Here is a 27299-nt window from a genome sequence, read left to right on the forward strand (position 1 = left end):
CTTTTTTAAACAATGGTCCCTTATTCATTACATATACTTTGAATTTCAATTGTCAACTTCTTTAGTATTGTTATCTTCTAGAAGTGCTGGTGATAATTAAATGGCCAAAGTCAGCCAGCCAGATGTAAAAGCAGGCCATCAGAGTAGACTGCAGTAGATTAGTGCAAGCCCCAAACCCAGTTGGCAGGATATGTTAAAATAATCAGCGTAATAAATTCATTAAGATCATGAGCTTTATTAAAATCAAATGATTTCCAGTCTCTCTCCTCCCCAGTTGTATGATCACATGTAAGTAGATCTGTAAAAAGAAGATAATAATAAAATAATAATACCCACTACCTAAAGTTGTGATATGTTTGATATATATAACAGATTTAATCTAATACTTGGTACATAGAAAGACTTACTAAGTAGTAGTAATTTCTCTTATTATTGCTTCTGACATCTGTACTTGGAATCATCATCTAAATAGATCTAGGTTTTCTTCCTGAGGACTCGGTACTGATAAGGAAACAAGTAGATTTTGGATATTTTCTTTGTTCAGTTTTAAGCTTTAATTAAAGTTCTTACAGTGTTGATTCTTTTTATTTTAATATAGAAGTAAGTATACAAAAGCTATCAAACTATGCAGACAGACAAAAAAAATACACAAAAATATGTGTTGGTGTGACTACATCTGGATCCCTCCCTCAGACTCTACTGCACCTGCTGGACCTTGTTGGCTTCTGTTTGTCCCTGTTACTTGAGTGACATTTTCAAGAATCTTGCTTTAAGCAGAACTAAACAGGGCAGAGTCTTGCCAGTTTTTATTTCATCCATATTTACTTCAACACAGCAAACAATCTGGCTGGCCGGAGCTTAGTCTTGAAGATCTGAAACTATTACATGTTTCCATACATGTAGTAATAAATCAGACTTTATTTCGTTGATGATATAATCTATGATTGGCATTATGTCCTTGGTATTGCAATTTTTAATAAAGATACTTTTATACTGATCTATATATAATGCACTTTCATATTTTCATGTGGATTCATGGCTCTCATTATTAATGAAATCCTTAAAATGAGCGAGCAGGGGTGGAATGCTTGCTCTCATTTCTTCTTAGGATCCTCCCCTTTTCTTAAGTATATGGAGGGGGATTTTTTTGTTTAACAGCTTTCAAATGAAGAAGATTTAATGTACCCTAATGCTTTAGGACTATATCAATTTATGATATGAGCTATAATTTTAAGACTTAAACTAGCTTTATACTCTAAGAGAAAGTAGACATCCTTTCTTTTTTGATCATCATCTAGTGTTATGAAAAGGAATTCTGACACTGCACTGTGTGTGTTGATTTCATTCAAGAACAAGCATCATTTAGTAAATGTTTTATTGAGTAAATACTACATGCAAGATACATTGTTCTTCATTAGGTTGGAATTCAATAATCAAAAAATACATGATTGTTTTCCTTGGAGCTTTCACTCTTGGTGGGAGCTTTCACCTTACAGATAACCAGCTGAGGAACTACAGGGGACAGTGGGAATAAGTATGATGACAAATGCTGATACAGCTTCCAGGAGGATAATAAAGCTGAACTGGCTCTTACTGTAAGATTAAGATTTTAGTTTATTATTATTTTTGTAAAGATTTATTTATTTTTCAGTTGGGGTAGGGCAGATGGAGAGGGAGGGAGAGAATCTCAAGCAGATTCCATGCTGAGTGCAGCACCCACCACAGAGCTTGATCTCACAAACATGAGATCACAACCTGACCCAAAATCAAGAGTTGGACACAACCAACTGAGCCACCCAGCTGCCCCTTTATTATTTTTAATTTTTAGTTGTAGTATAGTCAACATACAATATTATATTAGCTTCAGGTATACACCATCATGATTTGATGTTATATACATTATAAAATGACTCACCATGAGAAGTGTAGTTATCTTTTACCATAAAAAGTTATTATAATATTATTGACTATATTCTCTATACTTATACTTTTTCATTCCTATGACTTATTTTATAACTGGAAGTTTGTACCTCTTAATCCTCTTCACCTATTTCTCCCATTCCCCTCTCTCCTTTCTCCCCTCTGGCCACCAGTTTGTTCTCTGTATTCACAAGTGTTTCTGGTTTTTGTTTGTTTATTCGTTTCATTTTTTAGATTCCATATGTATGTGAAATGATGTAGTATTTGCATTTCTCTAATTTGTTTCACTTAGGATAGTATTTTCTAGGTCTGTCTATATTGTTTCAAGTGTAAAATTCCATACTCTTTTATGACTGAGTGATATTTTATTGTGTATGGTGTAAACGCATACACACCCCACATCCCCTTTATCCATTAATCTATCAATGGGACAGTTGGGTCACTTTCATATTTTGGCTATTGTAAATGGTGTTGCAATAAACATAGAGGTACATATAGCTTTTTGAATCAGTGTTTTTATTATCTGGAGGTAAATACCCAGCAACGGAATTACTGGATTATATAGTATTTCTATTTTTAATTTTTTGAGGAACCTCCATGCTGTTTTTCACAATGATTGTACCAATTTACATAACCACCAACAGTGCAAGAGGATTCTCTTTTCTCCACATTCTCACCAGCACTTGTTATTTCTTGTCTTTTTATACTAGGCATTCTGACTGGTATGAGGTGATAGCTCATTGTGGTTTTGATTTGCATTTACCTGATGGTTACTGATGTTGAGCATCTTTTCATGTGCCTCTTGGCCATCCGTATGTCTTCTTTAGGAAAACATTTATTCAGGTCCTCTGCCCACTTGCTAATTATAACGATTTTTTGCTTTTAGTGTTAACTTGTAGGAGTTCTTTACATATTTTGGCTGTCAGCCTCTTGTCATGACATATCATTTACAAGTATCTTCTCCCACTGTGAACATTCTCGCTGTTCTGATTTTGTAATAATCAGGGCAGGCTAAACATTCACTATATTGAGACTATGCACGTGTCCCCAGACCTAGTTCTTTCCCTAGGTCTGGTTTTATCAATGCTGGTGATAAACCAAGTCTGATTTTTTTTTCCATGTCTGATTTATATGATGCATCTTGTGTGAGAAATGTCTATGCCTAGATATCTGATCATCCTTGAGAAATGACAGCAAAGCTAACATAAAACCTTTGAAGATAACTGTTGCTAATTTGTTGATTTGCCAGTTGCCATTAAATGAATTGTAAAACTAAAAACAGTCCAAAAACCAAATATCTTCTCCCATTCAGTAGGTTGCCTTTTCATTTTGTTGATGAGTTCCTTCCCTGTGCAAAAGTTTTTTTAGTTTGATGTACTCCCAATTGTTTATTTTTTGCTTTTGTTGCATTTGCCTGAAGAGACAGATCCAAAAAAATATTAATAAGACCACTGTCCATGAGTTTACTGGCTATGTTTTCTTTTAGTATCTTTATGGCTTCCAGTCTTAAATTTAGGTCTTTAATCCATTTCAAGTTTATTTTTTGTGTATGGTGTAAGCAAGTAGTCCAGTTTGATTCTTTTGTTTGTAGCTGTCCAATTTTTCCAACACCGTTTATTGAAGAGACTTTTTCCCATTAAACATTCTTGCCTCCTTTATCATAGATTAATTGGCCATACAAGCATGAACACTCTATTCTGTTCCATTGATCTGTTTGTCTATTTTTGTGCCACAATCATACTGTTTTGATTACTATAGCTCAGCAGTATAGTTTGAAATCTGTGGTAGCAATACTCCAGCTTTCTCCTCTAAAGATTGCTTTAACTATTGGAGGTTTTTTGTGTTCCATACCAATATTAGGATTATTTGCTCTTATTCTCTGAAAAATACTGTTGGTCTTTTGATAGAGATTGCATTGAATCTGTAGATTACTGTGGCTAGTATGGACATTTTAATATTAATTCTTTTAGTCCATGAGGATTTTTCCAGTCATTTGTGTTATCTTCAGTTTCTTTTGTCAATATCTTACAGTTTTCACAATATATAAGTCTCCACCTCCTCAGTTAAATTTATTTTAGGTATTTTTGTGGGGTTTTTTTTAAAAGTAATTGTAAATGGGATGTGTCTCAACTTCTCTCTCTGCTAGTTCATTATTATTGTATAGAAATGGAACAGAATTTTGTATCCTGCAACTTAACTGAATTCATTTCTTAGTTCTAATAGTTTTTATTGTGGTCTAGGGTTTCCTTTTTCCTTTTTTCTGTAATAAAGATTTTATTTGTTTATTTATTTAAGAGAAAGATCCTTCCTTCCTTCCTTCCTTCCTTCCTTCCTTCCTTCCTTCCTTCCTTCCTTCCTTCCTCCCTCCCTCCCTCCCTCCCTCCCTCCCTCCCTCCCTCCCTCCCTCCCTCCGTTTTTTATTTTTTATTTTTTTTTTAGATTTTATTTATTTGAGAGAGAGAAAACGAGTACAAAGGCAGGTAGGGGAGGAGCAGAGAAGAAGGAGAAACAGACTCCCTGCTAAGCAAGTAGCTCAACATAGGGCTCCATCCTAGGATCCCTGAGATCACGACCTGAGCCAAAGACAGCCACCCAGGCACCCGTGGCGTTTGCTACATATAGAATCATGTCATCTGCAAATAATGACAGTTTTACTTCTTCCTTACCAATTTGGATGTCTTTTTTTCTTATCTGCTTGCTGTGACTAGTATTAAATAAAAGTGATGAGAGTGGACATTTTTGTTTTGTTCCGGGTGTTAGAGGAAAAGTTCTCAGCTTTTCACCATTGAATATGACACTAGCTGTGGATTTGTCATGATATGTATGGCCTTTATTATGTTGCAGTATGTTCCCTCTATACCCACTTTATTGAGATTTATCATTGAGTGGATGTCCAATTTTGTCAAATGCTTTTTTTTTTGCATTTATTGACATACTAATATGATTTCTACTCATTATATTAATGTGCTGTATCACATTGACTAATTGATTGGCAGATATTGAACCATCCTTGCATCCCTGAAATAAATCCCACTTGATTATGGTAAATGATCCTTTTAGTGTATTATTGAATTTGGTTTGCTGCTATTTTGTTGAGGATTTTTGCACCAATTTTAACAGTGTTTGTCTGGTTTTAGTGTCAAGACAATGCCTGCCTCATAGAATGACTTTGGAATAATTCCTTCCTCCTCAGTTTTTTTGGAATAGCTTGAGATGAATAACTATTAACTCTTCTTTAAATGTTTAGAAAAATTCACCTGTGCAGTCATCTGACCCTAGACTCTTGTTTATTACTTTGGTAATGGATTCAATTTCATTAGTAGTAATTGGTCTGTTCAGATTTTCTATTTCTTACTGATTCAGCTTTTGAAGATTTTATGTTTCTAGGAATGAATGGATCCATGTCTTCTAGGCAGTCTAGTTTATTGGCATATAAATTTTGATAGTAATATTTTACAATCTTTTGTATTTCTGTGCTGTCAGTTGTGACTTTTCCTCTTCTTTTTCTGATTTTATTTGAACCCTCCCCTCCCCCCTTTTTGGTAAGTGTACCTAAAGATTTATCGGTTTTTATCTTTTCAAAGAAGCGCCTCTTAGTTTCATTTATCTTTTCTATTATTCCTTTAGTCTCTATTTAATTCATTTCCTTTTTAAAAGAAATTTATTTATGTATATATTTATTCATGAGAGACACAGAGAGAGAGAGGCAGAGACACAGGCAGAGGGAGAACCAGGCTCCATGCAGGGAGCCTGATGTGGGACTCGATCCCGGGCCTCCAGGATCATGCCCTGGGCCAAAGGCGGGGGCTAAACCGCTAAGCCACTGGGGCTGCCCTATTTAATTCATTTCCATTTTGATCTTTATTATTTCCTTTGTTCTTTTTCTAGTTCCTTGAGGTGTAAGGTTGGAGGATTTATTTAAGATTTTTTTCTCATTTGGGATCCCTGGGTGGCGCAGCGGTTTGGTGCCTGCCTTTGGCCCAGGGTGCGATCCTGGAGACCCGGGATCAAATCCCACGTCGGGCTCCCGGTGCATGGAGCCTGCTTCTCCCTCTGCCTGTGTCTCTGCCTCTCTCTCTCTCTCTCTCTGTGACTATCATAAATAAATTGAAAAAAAAAAAAGATTTTTTTCTCATTTCTTGAGGTTGGCCTGTGTCACTATAAATAAACTCACATAGAAATGCTCTTGCTGCATCCTGAAGTTTTTGACCATTTTGTTTTCATTTTCATTTATCTCAGGTTAATTTTTTATTTCCTCTTTGATTTCTTTGTTGACCCAGTTTTAGTTTGGAAGCATGTTGTTTAGTCTCCACATTTGCTTTCTTTTTTTTCTTTTTTCCCACTCCAGTTTTCTTCTTATAATCTTTTTCTAGTTTTTCATCACTATTAGAAAAGATGAAAAAAGAAAAGAAAAAAAAAAAGAAAAGAAAAGATGCTTGATGTGACTATAGTCTCCTTAAATTTTTTGACATTTGTTTGTGACCTAACCTGATTTGTCCTGGAGAATGTTCTATGTGTACTTGAAAACAATGTATATTCTGCTGTTCGGGAATGTAAGTTCTGTGTGTATACCTATTAAGTCCAGCTGATCTGAAGTGTCATCCAGAGCCATTGTTACCCTGTTTATTTTTGCCTGTATGGTCTATCCATTGTTGTAAGTGGGATGTTAAAGCCCTCTACTATGATTGTATTCCTGTCAATTTCTCTCTTTATGCCTGTTAATATTTGTTTTATATTTTTAGATGTTCCTGTGTTGGGTGCACAGATATTTGCAATTGTTATAACCTCTTGTTGAATTTATCATGCTCTTCTTTGTCTCTTGTTGCAGTCCTTGTTCTTTTTGTTTTTTTTTTTTTTTAAAGATTTTATTTATTCATGATAGTCACAGAGAAGAGAGAGAGAGAGAGGCAGAGACACAGGCCAAGGGAGAAGCAGGCTCCATGCAGGGAGCCCGACGTGGGACTCGATCCCGAGTCTCCAGTATCGCGCCCTGGGCCAAAGGCAGGCGCCAAACCGCTGCGCCACCCAGGGATCCCCTGCAGTCCTTGTTTTAAAGTCACTTTTGTCTGATATAAGTATTGCTGCCCCGATATGTATATATATATTTTTTTTTCTTTTTTTTGCTTCCGGTTGTGGGGAATATCTTTTCATCCTTTCACTTTCACTCTACATGTGTCCTTAGGTCTGAAGTGAGTCTCTTGTAGGCAGCATAGAGATGGATTTTGTTTTTAAATTCACTTAGTCACTCTGTGTCTTTTGATTGGAACATTTAGTCCATTTACATTTAAAGTGATTATTGATAGATATGTACTTACTGCCATTATATTGTTTCTTAGTTGTCTTTCTGGTTGTCTCTATTCCTTTCTTCAGGGAAAACAAGATTGTAATAGGTGAGAGATTTAGGGTTGGGGCAGAGAGGCCTTCCAAACAGGAAGCAAGGAACCTGAACAAAGGCACAAGAGCCCTCAAAGGCATATACTGTATGTGGAGTCAGACAGTTTAGCTACAGAATAGGCTATTTTGAAGCATTTGGTTGAATTTGAGGCTTAAAAGGACAGGTGAGATCCAGATGGGACAGTAAGTAAAGTACCATAAGCAATATTGAAATTTGGAGAAGGTGACATAAATTGAGACTCTTAGCAATCCTTAACAGAATTGCCTTGAAGTTGTCTACCATGGTCTCTAGATTCCAGTGATACTGGAAATGGGAAGCTTTTTTTTTTTTTTAATACTGCTGACTTCAGGGATCCCTGGATGGCGCAGCGATTTGGCGCCTGCCTTTGGCCCAGGGCGCGATCCTGGAGACCCGGGATTGAATCCCACGTCGGGCTCCCGGGGCATGGAGCCTGCTCCTCCCTCTGCCTGTGTCTCTGCCTCTCTCTCTCTCTCTCTCTCTCTCTCTCTCTCTCTCTCTCTCTGTGTGACTATCATAAATAAATAAAAATTAAAAAAAAAAATACTGCTGACTTCAGGGGAAGGAAGGCATGTAACTAATAAAACAACAAGAAAAAGTAAGTTAAAACATGCTAGAGAATTACAAAATACCTTATTTATCTTTAACAAGAACTATTTTGTACATAACCTTTTATTCATTTTTATAACTTGTTGAAGGGCATAGAAAGAGTAAGATGGAAGGGAAGAAGAGAAAGAACAAGATGGAAAGGTAGTAAGCAAGACCCACAAAGACCAATAGAGAGCCTGACAAAGACAAGGAAGGGACTCAGAAGCATACATTTTCATGTTTAAACAAAGATAAATTTTTTCAAGATTTTATTTATTTGAGAGAGAGAGAGCACAACCAGTGGGAGACAGAAGCAGGCTCCCCACTGAGCAGGGAGCCTGACTTTGGATTCCATCCCAAGACCCTGGGGTCATGACCCGAGCCGAAGGCAGACCCTTAACTGACTATGCAGGTGCCCCATGCATAGTCTTATTTGACAACTCTGAGCACTTAGTTAAGAGCCCTTGGCCTTAGCTCCCTAGCTGTCAGCCCTCACCTTCTGTTTAAATTCCACCCCATCCTTGGTGAAGAGTGCCCACACTTGTGTCCTGGCTGCTCAGCCTTCCCCTGTCCTTGTCTGCAGGACACAAATCAGTATGCTCCCAGCCCTACCTCTTCTCCTGGGGCTTAGAAATTGTCATATTTGTCACTGTGCCCACGGGAGGAATACGGGGCCATTCCCACACCAGAATCAGCAAAAAGTTTTCTCTAAAACCCCAATGAGAGAGAGCTAAGTTGATCCTTCTGCCTCAATTTCAGTGACTGCCAATAGGCTTGGTGACAGAGTCCAAGAGAAGAACCTTCACCACTGCATACAAGTCCCTCTCTGATCCATTTCCCGTGCTTTCATCCTCTCCCTTGCTCTAGCCTACGAACTCCTTAAACTCTTATCCCCTCCTCCACAACCAGCACTGACACAGGCCTACACACATGCACAATTTCTTGCCTTGGTGTCTTCTGCCGGGAATGCTTCTCTCCTCTTCCCTGTTAGCTGGTTGACTATCCCCCACCATTAGTAATCCACTAGGGTGGAATATTACAACTATTACAGGTTTCACAGTAAAAGGGAATCTAGGCTGGGTGATGATAGAACGTCCAATGGCAAGGTGCCTTCACGAGTACCCCACATCTGGCCAGTTTAGCCCACTACTGTGTTCCATATCCTCAGTGTATATACCCTAAGGTTACTACCCTAGACCACTTCCTGTTTCTAACACATATTTATGGGGTTTTATTTTGCATCATTATTCATACTCTTACCTCCCTATCTGGAATGCCTCCTTATTCTATTTCTGTCTTTTCCCACTAGAGTCTTACTGGTCATTCTTCAGGGCTCATCTTAAATAATGCTTCTTAATCCCCAATCAATATAGACTTACCTCCTTTGAATCTCCATATCATTTCTTTCTTCTGATTATTTTTTTTGTGGGTTTTCCTTTCTCTTACCCAATTGAATGATAAATTCCTTGATGTCAGAGATCATATCCACTCATCATTCACACCTGTGGCATTTCTGAGCACCATGTTTGTTTTTAGTGTGTAAAACAAATGTCTCAGATTTTTCTGATGCCTAGCTTTTATCAAGCCCTGTACAATGACTTTATATTGGGGGAAACAGCATCCCAAATTTAAGAACTTGAAATTTTTATGCTAATAATTGAGTATGTTCTGTCTCTTGTACAAAGGTAATTATAACCTTTTTTGGGGACAGATAGTATTCATAATATTTGGTTTGTCTCCTGAAAGTGTGTTTGTTTCCTTAAGTGCATTTGGTAAACTTTTAACTTTCTTAGGCACTAATAAGGTTAGTTCTTGAGACCATCTTAAAATAAGGATGACAAGTTGGTCCAAGGATTATGGGTTATTGTTAAGCTGTTTAAAATAAGGATAAGCAGCCTGGGTGGCTCAGTGGTTCAGCGCTGCCTTCAGCCCAGGGCCTGATCCTGGAGACCCAGGATCGAGTCCTACGTCAGGCTCCCTGCATGGAGCCTGCTTCTCCCTCTGCCTGTGTCTCTGCCTCTCTCTCTCTCTCTCTCTGGGTCTTTCATGAATAAATAAATAAAACCTTAATAAAATAAGGATGACAAATCTACACAACTTGTCAACTAGAATATATTTTGAAAAGCCAAGGGCGTGGCATTTTATAATTTTTTTAAATTTTTATTATGATCTTCAGTTAATTTGGGAGATTTTTCCTTGATTTAAGATAGACATATTGTGTTAGACTAGAATATGTAGCAAATAGAAAGCACACTCACATTTTATATTTAGTGCTATGCAGATACTGGATATAATGGCTTCGAAAGAACTTATATCTAAGATTTTCAGATATGTTAAAGTTCCATGAGCTACTGTTACCTCTAATTCATTCTTCTTAGTTTGAAGAATAATACAATTTTTGAGAAATGAATTAAATATTTGGGATGTGGTAGAAAGAAGAGAACAAGAGTTTCCAAATGCATTATAATTAGCTTATTATATAAGTGTGTCTGTGTATATATATAACTTATTCACTACTAAAGATTAGAAATGGAGGGGATCCCTGGGTGGCTCGGCGGTTTGGCACCTGTCTTTGGCCCAGGGCGCGGTCCTGGAGTCCCGGGATCGAGTTCCGCGTCGGGCTCCCTGCATGGAGCCTGCTTCTCCCTCCTCCTGTGTCTCTGCCTCTCTCTCTCTCTCTGTCTATCATAAATAAATAAATAAATCTTTAAAAAAATAAGATTAGAAATGGCTTATTACAATCAGATTTATGTATTGTAATTAACATTGGAATAAATAAAAGATATAGAGCAAAAACACCACTATTCTGTTAATTGTTGTCGTTCTCTGGTTGGTTTAGGCTTAACATATATTTTTCTTAGTTTTGTGTTATTTTTTGCCTTCCCTTTCCACTTCCCTTTCCCATTCCCTTCAGAACAAGCCTATTTTCCCAACCTGTTGTACTAGTAGAACAAGGAGGAAGGAAATGTGACAGTTTCTGTGTACTTTAGGTTAAGCTAATTTTCAGGAAATTAAGAAATGGATTATACCATAATAATTATTGGACATGCAGCTGTTGTAATTGGTCTTTCTAAGGAGACTTTTTTCTGGGTTGGTGGTTTTTTTGTTGTGTGTGTGTGTGTTTTGGTGGCAAAAAAAAAAAAAAAAACACGTAACATAAATTTGCCCTCTTAGCAGTTTTTAAGTGTACATTACTGTATTTTAACTATATGCACACTGTTGTACGAGACCTCTAGAACCTTTTTGTCTTGCATGATAGAAACTATACGCATTGAATAACTTGCCATTTCTCCTGACCCCCAACACCTAGCAACCACCTTCCATTTTTTGTTTCTGTGGCTTTGACTACTTTAGATGCCTGCCATAAGTGGAATCATGAAGTATTTCGTCTTTGCAATTGACTTATTTAACTTAGCATAATAGTCCTCAGGGTTCATCCTTGTTGTTGTGTATGTCAGGATTTTTTTTTAAGGCTAAATAATATTCCACTGTATGTATATATGAAATTTTCTTTATCCATTCATCCATCAATGGATATTCAAGTTGTTTTTACATCTTGTTATTGGGAACAACACTTCGGTGAATGTGTGTGTGCAGATATCTTTTTGAGACTTTGTTTCCAATACTTTTGGATAAATCTTCAGAAGTGAGATTGCTGTCATATGGTAGTTCTGTTTTTAATTTTTTGAGGATCCTTATACTCCATATATTTTCCATAGCATTTGCACATTTTGTAATCCCACCAATAATGCACAACAATTCCAGTTTTCCCATATCCTCACCAACACTTGTTATTTTCTGGTTTTTTGATAGCAGCCATCCTAACAGGTGTGAGTGCCTTCTTTTTTACGGGTGTGAGGGGGTGAAATCTCATTGTGGTTTTGATTTACATTTTCCTAATGATTAATGATGTTGAGTATCTTTTCCAAAGAAATGTTTTGAAAAGAGTAAGTAGCTAGTACTGTATTACAGCATTGAATGCTCTCTGTGGTCAAATATCTTAGTTTCATATATTGCTGAAAAATGAGGGCACCAAACATGACCTTAAGCTAAAAAGGATGAGGAGGAGGTTCTTAGGTGCAGGAAGACTCCTTGAGGCAAATCTGAAGTCAGTTGGAAAGTGAGAGAAAATTGCAATGACATTAAGATTGCTCCTCTGAGATACTCTGCCTCATGTCAGCCATTTCTCATGTTCCCCTAAAGGGTGTTTCTCTCCCTGAAGCCATTTACTACATAAGACTTCTTTATATAGGTTAAAAGAAGGAAGGAGTACGACCTTCATAGATCATACTGTTTATATATAATGTGGGGGTGGACAGAGGCACTGGTGTATGTCACTTCCCGATTCCCTTTCTAGTCTTGTTCAGTCTGTGATACTTTATTTCATTTCTGCTTAGAAAATGTTTACTTTGGGGATCCCTGGGTGGCTCAGCGGTTTAGTGCCTACCTTTGGCCCAGGGCGTGATCCTGGAGTCCTGGGATCGAGTCCCACGTCGGGCTCCCTACATGGAGCCTGCTTCTCCCTCTGCCTGTGTCTCTTCCTCTCTCTCTCTCTCTCTCTCTCATGAATAAATAAATTAAATCTTAAAAAAAATATATTTACTTTTTGCTCATTAGTGGGTCATTTATCTGTGGTCATAAGTGCAGCAGTCTATTTTTTTTTACATCTTCTCTCCTCTTTTCTGTTACCCTCAATGTTTTTAAGGTAATAGTCTTAGGAAAACAATGATCATGTTCTTTATCTTCATCATTTATGGGTAAGAAATGGAGACCTCTACAGTTTATGCTTTGCTATCAGCACAAAGTCCAATAAAAATTGGCCTTCTGCAATTTGGGACCTTATAATTGTTAGTACAGTTACTGCTGTAGACTTGATTTTATCAGCATACAAGTTCTTAAATTCTGTTTTGTTTTCTAAGAATGCAATAGTGAAAGATAATTCACAGAATATAAGAATTGCAGATCTGCTTATAATGCTAATTCAAGACACTTCGGTGTTTCAGTTAGCTAAGCAATTGATTCCATCTCAGCTCAGGTTTTTTTTTTTTTCTTCCAGATTTTATTTATTTATTTGAGAGAGAGAGACAGAAATAGTGACCGAGAGCATGAGCTAGGAAGAGAGGGAGAAGCAGGCTCTCCCCTGAGCATGGAGCCCAATGTGGGGCATGATCCTGGGACCCTGGGATCATTACCTGAGCTGAAGGCAGACACTTAACTGACTGAGCCACCTAGGCACCGCTTCAGCTCAGGTCTTGATCTCAGGGTTGTGAGTTCAAGCCATGCACTGGGTTCCACACTGCGTGAAACCTACTTTAGAAAAAGAAAAAAAAAGGGATCCCTGGGTGGCTCAGCAGTTTGGCGCCTGCTTTAGGCCCAGAGTGTGATCCTGGAGTCCCGGGATCAATTTCCGCGTCGGGCTCCCGGTGTGGAGCCTGCTTCTCCTTCTGCCTGTGTATCTGCCTCTCTCCCTCTCTCTCTCTCTCTCTCTATCATCCATAAATAAATAAATAAATCCTAAAAAAAAAAAAAGGACTGGATACCAATTAACTTTAACCTGAGAATTGATTTTAATTTGATCTTTTATTTTTAAGCTTATAGTTGAGTGACAATAAGTATACCTTTGTGTTGTTGTGCAACTGTCACCAATATCCATCTCCAGAATTTTGTCATCATCCCAAACAGAAATTCTCTATTAGATAAGTACTCACCCCTCCTCCCACCAGCCCCTGGTGACCATTATTCTACTTTCTGTCTCTGAATTAGACTATTGTAGGTACCTCATATACATGAAATCATATAGTCTTTATTTTTTTGTGATTGGCTTATTTTACTTAGCATAATGTTCTCAAGGTTCATCTGTGTTCCTATAGATGTATATATATACACGTCATCATTTCCTTCCTTTTAAAGGCTGAATAGTATTCCATTACATATATAAACAATATTTAGTTTATCCATTTATCCATTAATGGACATCTGGGTTATTTCTACCTTTTCACTGTTGTAAATCATGCTGTTATGAACATTGGTGTACAAATATCTGTTCAGATCCCTGCTTTCATTTTTTTTTTTTTTTTTTCCTGCTTTCATTTTTTTGGGAATATATACCCAGATGTGGTTTGGCTGGGTCATGTAGTAATTCTATGTTTAATTTTTTGAGGAACCATTATACTGTTTCGAAAGTGGCTGTAACTTGGCTTTTTAAAATCAGGTTTTAAAATATTTTGCTAAACAGATTGAAAATTTACCAAGGGTTAAAATACCCCATTCTCTTAACTAGAAACCTTAAAGTATTATTTTATCTCCTAAGTGGTCTCTACATACTCTCTTTTCTGTTTACCAGGGGACAGTTGAACTGGGCAAAGGCCAGTGTTGGTTGTCCTCATTTACCGCCATGGTAATTAGATAGAGCAATGAGATGAAAATTACACTCCCAGCTCTCAATTGTGAAACTTGGTTAAGAGTGGGTCATGGTGAGTCAAAAATAACACATCATTTTGTGAGTCAGAAAATACCTGATGAGTGCTGCCTCTTTTACGGAGTCCTAGAATACAGCAATGCTTAGGTGACATGGCTGCCGCCATCATGGAACTTGGAGTCTAGGAATAGGAAAGATGGGTCATGGATAAGTGTGTAGTGGTGCAAAATGTATGTCTAGTGTAAGGCCGGTGTATATATTATACCAATAGTGTAAGGCCGGGAAGTATATATTCTCGCCTGGGGTTTGTGGAAGGTCCTTGCTCACTGACATTTCAGCTAGAGATGAAAAATAAGCCAGGGCTCATAACATTGTGTTCTTATAATGCTTAATATATGTCCTAATAGTGGTAGGTGCATGCAGTTTATAAACAAATGCATATTTTGTATACATGGTACACACCTATCAAAAGTACTGATAGAATGAGTTATCAAAGAAGTTTCTTCTAGAGAATGCTTGTCTGGTTGACTTTCAGTGGATGCGATTAGCCTTACAGCTAACAGAGGAGTGAACAGAGAGACATCAGCATGTGGCCTGGGACCCAGAAAGATCTGAGCTTCTAAAACCTTTTGATGATGGATTCCTTCTCCACACTACACTGTTCCATCCTTCTTTGTCCCTTATTTCCAGGTTTCTTATAAATGAAGTAAGTTATACGCTCCCATTTTCTGTGTGCTCACTAAAATCTGGCCTGTTTGCTTGCCACTGCTCATCAAACAGTGCTCCCTTGAGATGCCTGGGTGGCTCAGTAGTTGAGCATCTGCCTTTGGCCCAGGGCATGATCCCAGGGTCTGGGATCGAGTCCCACATCAGGCTCCCCATGAGAAGCCTGCTTCTCCCTCTGCCTAGGTCTCTGCACCTCTCTTTGTGTTTCTCATGAATAAGTAAATAAAATCTTAAAAAAAAAAAAAAAAGTGCTCCCTGGAATATCGACAGTGACTTCCTGTTCACCACATCAGCAGGCCTCTTCCTCCTCCCTCACCTGCTTAGCTTCTCTAGTAACCATCCTTTCTCCAAACACTTCTACTTGTGCTCCGTGCTGTAGCCGTACATGGTCGCTGCCTTCTGTTTCATTTCTAATCCTGGACTGCCTTTTATCCCCAACTAAAATCCCTTCCTTGATCAGTTTTAGCTCTTTCCAACTTTTCTTGCTACCGACATTAATTTCCTAAAAATGTGTGGATATGTAACGGCTGTTCTCTGAACTTTGTGAGTCTCCCCTGTAGAGATGAAAGTAAAATGTCCTCACCTGGCATTTAAGGTGCCATCTGTCTAAACATTCATCTTTGCAGAGCCTAAAGCCTTAGTTACTCATTAACCTGTAGCCGCATAGCTTGTGGGCTACAGTTAAGTAAAATAGATACCTCATTTTGGCTTGTCATGTAATAGTTTAAGCTTTAAAAACAAAACAAAAACTCCCTACTACCATTCGAACTCTTTGATAGAAGAACCATAGCTTATTCGTTTTTATATCCTTTCCCTAATGCCTTGCACATAGGAGATACTTAATAAGTGTTTATGTAAATAATGGACAAAAATTAGGGTTTACAGGAATGTGAAAGCAACAAGAAATTTAATGTTTTCTTTAGCTATTTCAAGAAGGTATGACTAGAATGATGGTGGGGGGTGATAAATGATAGAAGGCATTTAAAGACCATCATTAACTACTATGTGAGTTTGAAATAGCATGTAAAATAAATTTCAATGGTGTAGTCTGGAAATGAGCAGCGTCCATATCATAATTATTTTGAAACATGATTTCTCATTAATTCATACTTCTATTCCTGGTACATTTACCAGATGCCCTCTATGTGCCACATACTGTGCATCAGAGATACAAGGAAAAGCAAAACACTGTCCCTGCCATCCAGGGGCTCATTAACAAAGAACTCATTAAAGCCTTTTTAGAATAGCTTATCCTTAGCATATGTACATCCTTCTCCCTAATTTGAGAACGCACCCTAGAGGGAGGCCTGTGGTTGTTCAGCTTGGCCTGTGCCTACATTTATTAATAAGTGATTAAGCTGGTATTTGGATCTAAGAAAAAGAAGAGATACAGTATGTGAGGAAGTACTATGATAGATGAATACAGATATGTAAGCATAGCTAGATGGAGACAGAAGGCAGACTGTGATAACAGAAGAGATAGGAAATACAACTCTTTGACCTCCAAAAATATATTGAAGTTTACCATGTGGGTAACGCTTAGATAAAATCTGATGTCAAGAACTGGGATTCCTTATATCCAAGGCTACTGGTTTTTTTCTTTAGCAATATTTTTCAAATGTCATATAAGTATACCTGTACATACTTTTTCCAGCTACCTTCTTATCCATTCTGGAAGCCTGCTGTGTTCTGTACTCTGTCCACCGGTTACCGTGGATGGCCCGACTCTCAGGGAGTCTTGATGTGTTGTCTGTTTCATAGATACGGAAACCGACTTGGAGAAACTGTAGTCAGATTGAGGCCGTAACTCTAGTAAATGACAAAGGAGAATTCCAACTATAGTCTGTTGGTGATTCCAAAGCCTGTGATCTTTCTACTGTGTTCCATTACCTGCCTCTGAGAATGGTGGTCATGTCTTCGACTTTGCTTTTGTTTGAGAGAAAATGTTGATCTACAGAGAAATTCCAAAAGTAACATACTCAAAACCAAAAGAAAGATTTACAGTAGTTACTGCTGTGTTATTAGGGGTAGTTCTAACACATCTTATCATAGAAGAGATTTTGATGATTTGGGGTTAGATGGTATTTCATTAAATATCTTAAATCTTATGGGGACTGCAGTTAATGGCTATGAAGCATTGTAGCTCAAGGAACCATTAGAGCAAATAGCTCCTAGAGGTTATAACTGCCTCTAACCCGGTTCCTATGTGTTCATGCCTATGCATTTTAAACTAGGCTTCTTTGATTACTGATGAATATCTCCCCATACTGTCTTTTTGTTTGTTTTTTTTTTTTTTCTAGTAATCTCAGTATCAAAGAATGAAAAGGAAAAGATGCTAAGGTGTTGTTCATTGGTGAAAAGAATTTCACATAGACATGAAAGCTGTTGCTCTGTATTCAGAGCATTCACATTTCTCCAAGAGCCAGATGCTGACATGAAAAATAAGGGAAATAGGTTAGGAATTTACGTTGTATACTTTCAGAGGCAGAATTACCACTAAACTAGTGAAGGTTGGGATGCAAGCATTCTTACTTGTACCGGCCCCAGTGAGTGCTGGGAGTTGTAGCATGTAGTGAGATGGGGAAGCCATCTTTTCACATTTTCTATAAATAAGATGGAGAATTAACACTTAATTTGTGTTCTTGAAGAGACTCCCCTCACATTGTCATAAGCTTCGGGCCCTACAAAACAGAGTCATCCCTGTAGACTAGCAAAGTGTAGAGTATATACCAGGTCAAAAGCAAAAGGGTCAGCTTCTACAGTGCTCACATATGGAGTGCTTACAGCCATCGTCATTTCATCCGTGCAGCACCACTGCGTAGGGTGAGTTTAGGTACAAGCTCCATTTTCCAGACAAGGAATTTAAGGTTTAAGTCACTTGTCTAGAGTCACACAGATAGAAGGTGGTGGAACTGGAACTCAAATCCAGATCTCTGCTTTGCTCCAAAGCCAGAGAGTCTCCCCGTGAAGTGGAAGGATAAACAAACACATCACCCAGGTGTTCTCTTGCTTTTGTCTGCCATTTGGAAGAAGTTGTTATAAGTGAATTGGGTGAGCATGTTATTGGCTGAATTTAAGCTCTACGGAGACACTGGTTTAGTTACTGAGAAGAATTTTTTTTTTGCAGATCCCTATTTTAGAGGATGATGTACACTTTTAAGGCAGCTCAGCTTTTCCTGTCAGGAAAAAAGATGATAAAAGATCCCAAGAAAATAGAAGGTTGCTATCCAGGCCAAAAAAGACTCCTTGGTATTTAGCCAGAAAATTGGATACCAAACTTGTTTTAGAACATTCATTTTGTACCCTGATGTGAACAGATGAGGAATTGTTCTGTCAGAGTGAATGTCTCATCATTTTATCTGTCCATCTTTTTGTGCAGTATAACCTCTAGATAAACAACAGTCTGGCCTGGTTAAGGTATTCTCTCCCATTTCAGAAAATATATGGGGAGCAAAACAGAGACTTTACCCACTCTACTTTAATCATTGTGACCACCTCAACATTCATTACATTATGGACCAGAAGTAAAGGAAAGGAACAGAATCTGAGGTCCCTGTTTCACACAAGACTACTTAGCTATATACGAGACAATGTAGCGGGTGTTTTAACATGGGTGCTGAAAAGGAAGTGTGTAAAATGCAGACTTCGTCTGTAAAATGGATTTATTAGATGTCAAATATTTAAACTCAAAATTTTAGATATCCATAGCTGTCCATAGCAAAAGGCTACTTTGCCTTATGTTTCTCATTTCAGTCATTTTGAACAGAAGAAAGCACCAGTTCAATGTGGTCACGTACCAAAAATAGATTGATTTTACCCAGGAGAGAAAAAGTGTTCATTGGAATGGACTTGGATTCTGCGTGTTAGAACCTTGGTCACCTGTAATAGATTTAGAGTCCTTTGGGCCCAGCAACTTTATAAATAAGACATTTTGTCTTGTAGAAGAAAAGAAATGTAAAATAAATAATGCCAGTACTTGGCTTTAGTGCTGCTTCCCATATGTTCATTACTGAGACGCCTTTTCACTCTCATGAAGGACAGACAGTGGACGTTAGAATTCCTGGGCCATTTGGAGACTATGTCTTCATTTCTTTAGGCCTTTAAGTGCTTGAAGAATTCATTTTTTTCCTGCTTCCATGCTTTCTTTTTAAATTTTTATTATTTTATTTGTTTCATCATGTTAAGTGTACTCTTTAATCCCCACTACCTATTTCATCCATTCTCTACCCACCTCCCCTCTGGTAGCATCAGGTTGTTCTCTATAGTTAAGAGTCTGTTTCTTGGTTTGCCTCTCTTTTTTAACCCCCCTTTGCTCATTTGCTTTGTTTCTGAAATTCTGCATATGAGTAAAATCATATGGTATTTGTCTCATTGACTGATAGACTTCACTTAGCATTTATACTCTCTAGTTCCATCCATGTTATTGCGAATGGCAAGATTTCATTCTTTCTCATGGCTAATATTGCTGTATATATAATATTTATTATACTTATTTATATATATTTATTATATATAATATATATTATATATATATGCCACATCTTCCTTATCCATTCACAATCGATGGACACTTGGGCTGTTTCCATCATTTGGCCATTTTGAATAATGCTGCTATAAACATAGAGGTGCATGTGTCCCTCTGAATTATTATTTTTTTTGTTTGGGTAAATACCTAGCAGTATGATTGCTAGGTCGTAGGGTAGTTCTATTTTTAACTTTTTGAGAAACCTGCGTACTATTTTCCACAGTGGCTACACTAGTTTGTATTCCCACCAACAGTGTAAGAAGATTCCCCTTTCATCCTCACCAACACATGTTGTTCTTGTGTTACTGATGTTAGTCATTCTGACAGGTATGAAGTGGCATCTCATTGTAGTTTTGATCTGCATTTCCCTGATGATGAGTGATGTTGAACATCTTTTCATGTGTCTGTTGGCCATCTGTATGTCTTTGGAGAAATGTCTATTCATGTCTTCTGCCCTTTTTTAAATTGGATTATTTGTTTTGGGGTATTGCGTTAAATCAGGATTTTTTGTTTTTGTTTTTAATGATTGTATTTATTCATGAGAGACACAGAGAGACATAGGCAGAGGGAGAAGCAGCCTCCCTGTGGGGAGCCTGATGCAGGACTCAATCCCAGGACCCCGGGATCACAACCTGAGCCAAAGGCAGATGTTCAACTACTGAGCCACCCATGCACCCTGAGTTACATAAGTTCTTTATGTATTTTGGATCCAACCCTTTATCAGATATATCCTTTGCACATATTTTCTCCCATTGAGTAGATCACCTTATAGTTTTGTTGATTGTTTCCTTTGCTGTGCAGAAGTTTTTATTTTGATAGAGTCTCAGTAGTTTATTTTTACTTTTATTTCCCTGGTCTCAAGAGGAATACCTAGAAAAATGTTGCTATAGCTGATGTCAGAGAGATTACTGCCTAGGCTCTCTTCTAGGATTTTTATGGTATCGAGTCTCACACTTACGTGTTTAATCTATTGAGTTTATTTTTGTGTATGGTGTAAGGGAGTGGTCCGGTTTCATTCTTTTGCATGTGGCTGTCCAGCACCAATGGTGTCCCAACACCATTTGTCGAAGAGACCTACTGCCGTGCTTTCTCTCTCTCTCTCTCTTTTTTTAAAGATTTTATTTATTTATTCATGAGAGACACGGGGCGGGGGGGCAGAGACACAGGCAGAGGGAGAAGCAGGCTCCACACAGGAAGCCCAATGCAGGACTCGATCCCAGGTCTCCAGGATCAGGCCCTGGGCTGAAGGCAGCACTAAACCACTGAGCCACCCAGGCTGTCCTGTGCTTTCTTAAGAAACACAGAGTCTTGGGGTGCCTGGGTGGCTCAGTCAGTTAAGCGTCTGACTCTTTATTTCAGCTCATGTCATGATCTCAGGGTCGTGAGATTAAGCCCTGAATGAGGCTCCTAGCTGAGCATAGAGCCTGCTTAAGATTCTCTCTCCCCCTCTCCCAGTCCTCCCCATACCCACCCCATTCCCGGCTCTTTCTCTCTCTCTCAAAAGAAAAAAAAAAAAAAAAGGAAAGAAAAGAAACACTGAATCTTCAACTTTAAAAACCATTTTTTCCCCTAAGATTTATATATAAGTTAATTGTTTGGAATGGAGGATATTTTCCATCAAAACAATGCAATTTCGGTGATTAGATTCCTGGACCAGTTCCATAAAGCCTATTGTAACCAATAATGCCTCTAATTACAATAGTTCTTTATATATGAGGTATGTACAGCTGTGTCTCCAATATAGAGATGGCATGGAGATAAATAAGATACAAATTCTTTTAGAAGCAATACTAAATTTATTGTAATGTTTTCTTTCTGTTCTATATCATTTCAAACATAGATGCTGAGGGGCTCTGTGGACATTATTGATATTTAAAAGAGCCCTTTTACTTGAAAAGGTGGGAACCACTGACCTGATGTTTATTACAGGTAACAGCTACTATAGAAGCTGATCAATCAGCACATTCTTCTATTTCCTGGGAAGATCTGTTGTGGATTTTCTGAGATGCCCAGAGCATGGTTTCTTTTTCCTTCTATTCTGCCCTCGTAGGCTGTTCTGGATTTTTCCCTTTCCAGGCCTCCAGTTACTAGGGAACACCGGACACCAGTCAAGACCCTTGCAACAGGGCAGAGTCCCAGCAGGACAAGTCCAGGAGTTTTTTTGTTTTGTTTTGTTTTTGTTTTTTTTAGGTCCAGGAGTTATGGAGTTTGGGCACAGGCCCTTGAGGGCGTGGAAGCCAGGAGTTACTGTGAGCTCAGGCTGGTAGAGTAAGAGACTTGGGGCCCAAGTTGTCTGTGGTCTTCATGGTTCACCTGCTTCCCTTCCCTCTGTGTTCTTTTACTGTTCTCTTTATTCCTACTGGGAGTCATCTTCTCCCCTGGTTGACTGCAACACAACACTCAAGTTTTTATGTGCACCTCTTATTTCAGAAGCAAACGTTTAATTCTGGAATTGTTTAGCTAGTGAAACAAATAAAGAAAAAATAACAAAGGAAAAGTTACAGACTTGCAGGAAGTCTTTAAAACACTTAATAAATCATGTTCTTTGAAATGTAAATGAAGCTCTGTTTCAATCTTTGCATCCCAGTCTCATCTTCAATCTTTAGAAACTCTTAAACTGGGTATCCCTGCCTTCGGACCAGGGCATGATCCTGGAGTCCCAGGATCGAGTCCCATGTCAGGCTCCCTGCATAGAGCCTGCTTCTCCCTCTGCCTGTGTCTCTGCCTCTCTCTCTCTCTCTCTGTGGGTCTCTCGTGAATAAATAAATGAAATCTTAAAAAAAAATAAAAGAAGCCCTAAATTTATCTTTTTTGATCCCACAAGAGGTGCCCCCTTACCTCTATATGTGTATCCCCCTTGTATTTGTCTTTTTCCTTCTTCCTCTCCTGTTAGTTCTATTGAGTCAAAGACCACATATATAAATAGTGAGTCTTAGATTATATGGAGAACAAAAGAATGGCTCCCCTATGTTTTTAAGGAAATATTCAAGGTGGGGCTGCTGAGAAATAGGGGTGAGGCTACCTGTGCAGTTGTAGAGGTAGATAGGGATCTACTGTGTCTCTCTTGATTGGTTTTGTTTCAGTATTCAGGTGAATGAATACACATTACCTACCTGAACAAGTGGACATTTAACTTTTTGGTCCCTACTTACTGGCTTCAAAGCAATAGCAGTTTTATCTTTGACATCCATCTCAATATAGGAGTTACTCAGAATTTAAGAATATACTTACTGCCTATCCTTTGTCTATAGAACACAATGAGCTATCTTCATATTTAAAACACACAAAGAATTAACAGGACAATTTTTAATTTTGTCCAGATTGACTCTTGGGAGAGGAGAAGATGGTCCTCATGAACCTGCAAGATTATAGATCCAATGTCAAGGGTTGTAAAGACCTGCAATATTAAATATTCTTGTGCAAAGTCTTAGCTGCTGTGGTTCTCAATTTTTCTGTTAGATCCATGCCTTAGCTCCCTTACCAAGGAATCTTACCAAGGTAAACCTTGTCTCTCAGAAACATCTCACCCCTCCCCAGTTTGTCTCTTTCATAAAAGAGTCACTTGGAATATTCATCTCCTCAACTTTCTTTGATTTTCCTTGCAGTTTGATTGCAATAATTCCCCTGTATTGCTTTTCTTCTGTATAGTAATATGAGGAGCCCCTTAGGTTCTCTTCACGCACTATGTGAAATCCTCCTCCTTTGGAATTGAGGTTTTAAAATCAAGCTCTTGGTTTCTGTATTAAGTGAAAGAAAAGATCTAGACACGTGTGTTTTAGCTCTACTCCTCACTCAGTGATTCATACTTTTCTTTGAAAGGACACATACACAGCCCATGTCGCAGGCACCTTTGTAGTGAAGCGATTACAGGTTTCACCAATGGGGGCAGCCCGGGTGGCTCAGCGGTTTAGTGCCACCTTCAGTCCAGGGCGTGATTCTGGAGATCTGGGATCGAGTCCCATGTCGGGCTCCCTGCATGGAGGCTGCTTCTCCCTCTGCTTGTGTCTCTGCCTCTCTCTGGGTCTCTCATGATAAATAAATAAAACCTTAAAAAAAAAAAGTTCACCAATGGGTTTAACTTTGAAAAATTAACAAATGATTTTATGCCCGTAGAGTTTGCTCTCAGCCTGAATTTTTGAGACCTCTAAGTCTAATTTCCTTGGCAATTGAGTTTATCCTGAGAGGATAATACAAAAGATCATTAACCTTCACATTCTTATTTTCCAAAATTCTTTTGAGCTACTACACTTCAGAGAACTAATTAGGCCCTGTTAGCATCCTGAGGTGTATGCATTGTTCCTGGTGTGTTGATGGAAGTTTATTTTGAGTTAAGTAATCAGCTCTTGCCATGTTCAGTCTCTGATGAAAGCATTCCCAGTGAAATCTCAGATAATTAAGAGTCTCTCTTCATTCAGCATCTGGATCAATGCTGTTTCCTGAACTTAGCTGAGTCTTACAGCCAAATAAATAAAAAACCTCCTAATGCTTAGAAATTTATAAATTTCGTTTTTCCTTTTTTTTTTTTTTAAGATTTTATTTATTCATTCATGAGAGACCCAGAGAGAGAGAGAGAGAGAGAGAGAGAGAGAGGCAGGCAGAGACACAGGCAGAGGGAGAAGCAGGCTCCATGCAGGGAGCCCGACGTGGGACTCGATCCTGGGTTTCCAGTATCACGCCCCGGGCTGAAGGTGGCGCTAAACTGCTGAGCTACCCAGGCAGCCCTCATTTTTCTTTTATTGCACAAGTCCACAACACTGTACAAAGAAAATGCAGTAATAACTCTATTTCAGGATTTAGCTTAATCATTGCAGTGTGCCTTTACACAGGAGGGCAAGGTTTGTTTTGTTTTTTTTTTTTTTTTTATCTTTGCATCCTCACCATGTAATACCATGTTTATGTTCCTTTAAAAACATAAAATACTACCAGTGCACCTGAGGGGCCCAATCCATTGCGCATCTGACTCTTGATTTCAGCTCAAGTCATGATCTCAGGGTTGTGAGAGTGAGCCCCGAGTTGGGCTCCAAGCTCAGTGGGGAGTCTCCTTGAGATTTATATTCATTCTTTCTCTCTCTCTCAAATAAATCCTTTTTAAAAAAATAAAATACTAATCTCTTTGAAAACAAAATTACGAATAAAAATTAGAAAGTAAAATCAGGGATCCCTGGGTGGCGCAGCGGTTTGGCGCCTGCCTTTGGCCCAGGGCGCGATCCTGGAGACCCGGGATCGAATCCCACGTCGGGCTCCCGGTGCATGGAGCCTGCTTCTCCCTCTGCCTGTGTCTCTGCCCGCCCCCCCCCTCTCTGTGACTATCATAAATAAATAAAAATTTAAAAAAAAAAAAAGTAAAATCATTTGTTCCCTCTGTATGCTTGGAATAGATTCTGTACAACCTACCCAGACCACTTGAGGGATTCTTCCCATTGCTTTCTCCAGAGTATCATGAGTTCAACTCACTTTTATTGAGTCTGTCTACGTGCATCAGCAGTTGCAGTGGAGGATGGGGATGCAAAGATGAAAAGTACAATTTCTGGCTGAAGGACTCAACAGTATGAAGGGGTCCAGATCATATCAGATGATTGCAGAACACCTGGGTGGTTCAGCAGTTGAGCATCTGCCTTCAGCTCAGGGTGTGATCCCACAGTCCTGGGATCAAGTCCTGCATCAGACTCCCCTCGGGGAGCCTAATTCTCCCTCTGCCTGTGTCTCTCATGAATAAATAAATAAAATCTTTAAAAAAAAGATGTGATGATTTTCATATGATGTAGTAAGTGATATTATGGCAGTGTTATGGAGGAACAGAGGGGGGAAAAAAAGAATCCTCTGAAATTCCAGGAAGATTGCTGAAGGAAATGATAACAGGTACCAAAAATGCCCACGTGCTATCCAATAAAGACAGTGACACCAAAGGACCCAATGATGCCAGCTCAGCCTGGGCCTGCTCTTTTGGAGACACCCTATTTAAAGTAGACTTTCTGCTTGGGCTTGTCCAGAAGAACAAGAAACAAGTGTATGCCATCGAGAAGACAAATGCTATTGGGGTGGGGCAGGGGGAGGGCAGCATTATTTTAATATTTAATAAAGAAATTTACATTTGGTAAAATATACTCAGGTCTTATCCCCATGAGAGTTAGAATTTATGTTTTTGGTTTTACCATTTTATAACCAAACAAATTTTATTATTGTTAATACTGACTTTGATTTTTAAAAATTAAATTTATTGGAAGAAAAACCATAGAAATGATACTAAATTTAATTCATTAATAGCAATGTCTCAAGATAACGTCAGTAAAATATACTCTTATAAGTTTCTGATTCGATTTCTATTTTACCACAATGGGATGTAATTGTCTTTTAGTAGAAATGTGTCTAGTTGTATTTTTTTCATTTTGACTTTGCCTTATGAGGTGTGTCCATTCCACTTTTTAAACATGAACGATTTCACATTTTCCTTTGTTATACAGTTATTTATGTTAAATTATTTAAAGTCGTTTTTATTTGTAATTTGTGGACAAGTTTATTGGATTCTTGTCTTTGTGAGACTGCTCGTAATTATAGATGCAGAATATTATTACTTAACGCCTTTCTTCTGTGGAGCTCAGAGTACTTCACATGCATTATCTTATTAAGCTTCATAACATCCCTGTGAGGCAGGGGCATTTTGCAAGTGATTATAGATTGCTTTGCTGAATCAGCACAGCCTTACAGCATTATGATAAGCTTGGAAAAGATTGAGGTCATGTACTAACTTGCTCTCAGGAAACTCTGTATGCAGCCAAATATTTTCCTTGGCAACACTGAGCTAACAACTGCCACCATTCTACTCTCTGGGAAGCCCAATGTCCTTTGATACAATGAAAAGTAAACAGTACGTTTTGAAGAAGCAGATCTAAGACCATATACTGGAGAAGCAGCTGAAGTACTTATGGCAGGAGTACAGCATCATCTTCTAGTCCAGGCTCTAGATCTACAGAGCAACGACCACCTCTGCTTTTATTATGGCTCTCAAAATTGACCTGCCCAGTTGTCATGTCTGTTGTGTCTCCACCCACTTCATCTGCTTACCTATAATCCATCACCTGGCAGGCAGGATTTCCAAAAACAGGTTTCTGGAATTCAGCCTTTCCATCTGTGTTGGAGCTAAACCTATTCCAAAATGCCATTGGGTAGAACTTTTCTGAACTCTTGATGACAGCATAATACTAATCATCTAGCATTTGGAAGCTTAAGTAGGATAATTAGAATTGAAAGTAGGAAGAATTAATTTTATGAAGATTTTATGTCCTTATTTGAAGGATTGTAGAATGGTGGGGAAACTTACCTCATGGCTAATATATGTAAAACAAGACTATACTCTTAAGCTAATTTGAACTAGTTGATAGGAAGTAACTTAATTATGATTCTGTCTTTTTTTATACATAACTAGATAGTTAATTTTTATATATTCCATGGCCTGTATGGAAGCTAGAAATTAACCCCTCTTTCTTTTTGATTTATCCATCAATTAGCCACGGCACTCATTTGTAAGTCTTTCAGTTGTGGCTTCATCTTTTCCGTAACTTTTACTGAAGAACAAAACTGTCAGACTTTAAATAAGATAGTTTCTTACAAGTCGATTTGACTGCTTAAATAGTCTTCGTATCCAAGAGAGCCCTTAATTAGAAAATCCAAGAGAATTATGGAATTGCTGAGGAAGTATCATATTTTCCCCC

At 38.3% G+C, this 27299-nt stretch overlaps 1 protein-coding gene, 1 long non-coding RNA gene and 1 other non-coding gene across 15 annotated transcripts in view; 2 read left to right on the plus strand and 1 right to left on the minus strand.

The window, feature by feature from the left end:
• Nucleotides 1-26770, minus strand: LOC144300525 (uncharacterized). 3 transcript variants are annotated; one of them, XR_013367190.1, is made up of 5 exons: nt 26653-26770; nt 16711-16874; nt 14437-14520; nt 10488-10603; nt 1-298 (listed from the first exon to the last, which is right to left on the minus strand). It is a non-coding gene; the product is annotated as an uncharacterized LOC144300525 (long non-coding RNA). The 3 variants fall into 3 exon arrangements; XR_013367191.1 differs by lacking the exon at nt 10488-10603; XR_013367189.1 differs by lacking the exon at nt 1-298 and having other exon boundaries at nt 6988-10603.
• The window catches only part of NCOA2 (nuclear receptor coactivator 2), a 294246-nt gene that overhangs the window by 190721 nt on the left and 76226 nt on the right, over nt 1-27299 (plus strand). The window lies entirely within an intron of this gene.
• On the plus strand, nt 2887-3018 carry LOC144300716 (small nucleolar RNA SNORA72). Its single transcript, XR_013367520.1, has one exon. It is a non-coding gene; the product is annotated as a small nucleolar RNA SNORA72 (small nucleolar RNA).

This window comes from Canis aureus, chromosome 28 (assembly GCF_053574225.1).
Source record: "Canis aureus isolate CA01 chromosome 28, VMU_Caureus_v.1.0, whole genome shotgun sequence".
In the NCBI taxonomy this organism is placed as follows: Eukaryota; Metazoa; Chordata; class Mammalia; order Carnivora; family Canidae; genus Canis; species Canis aureus.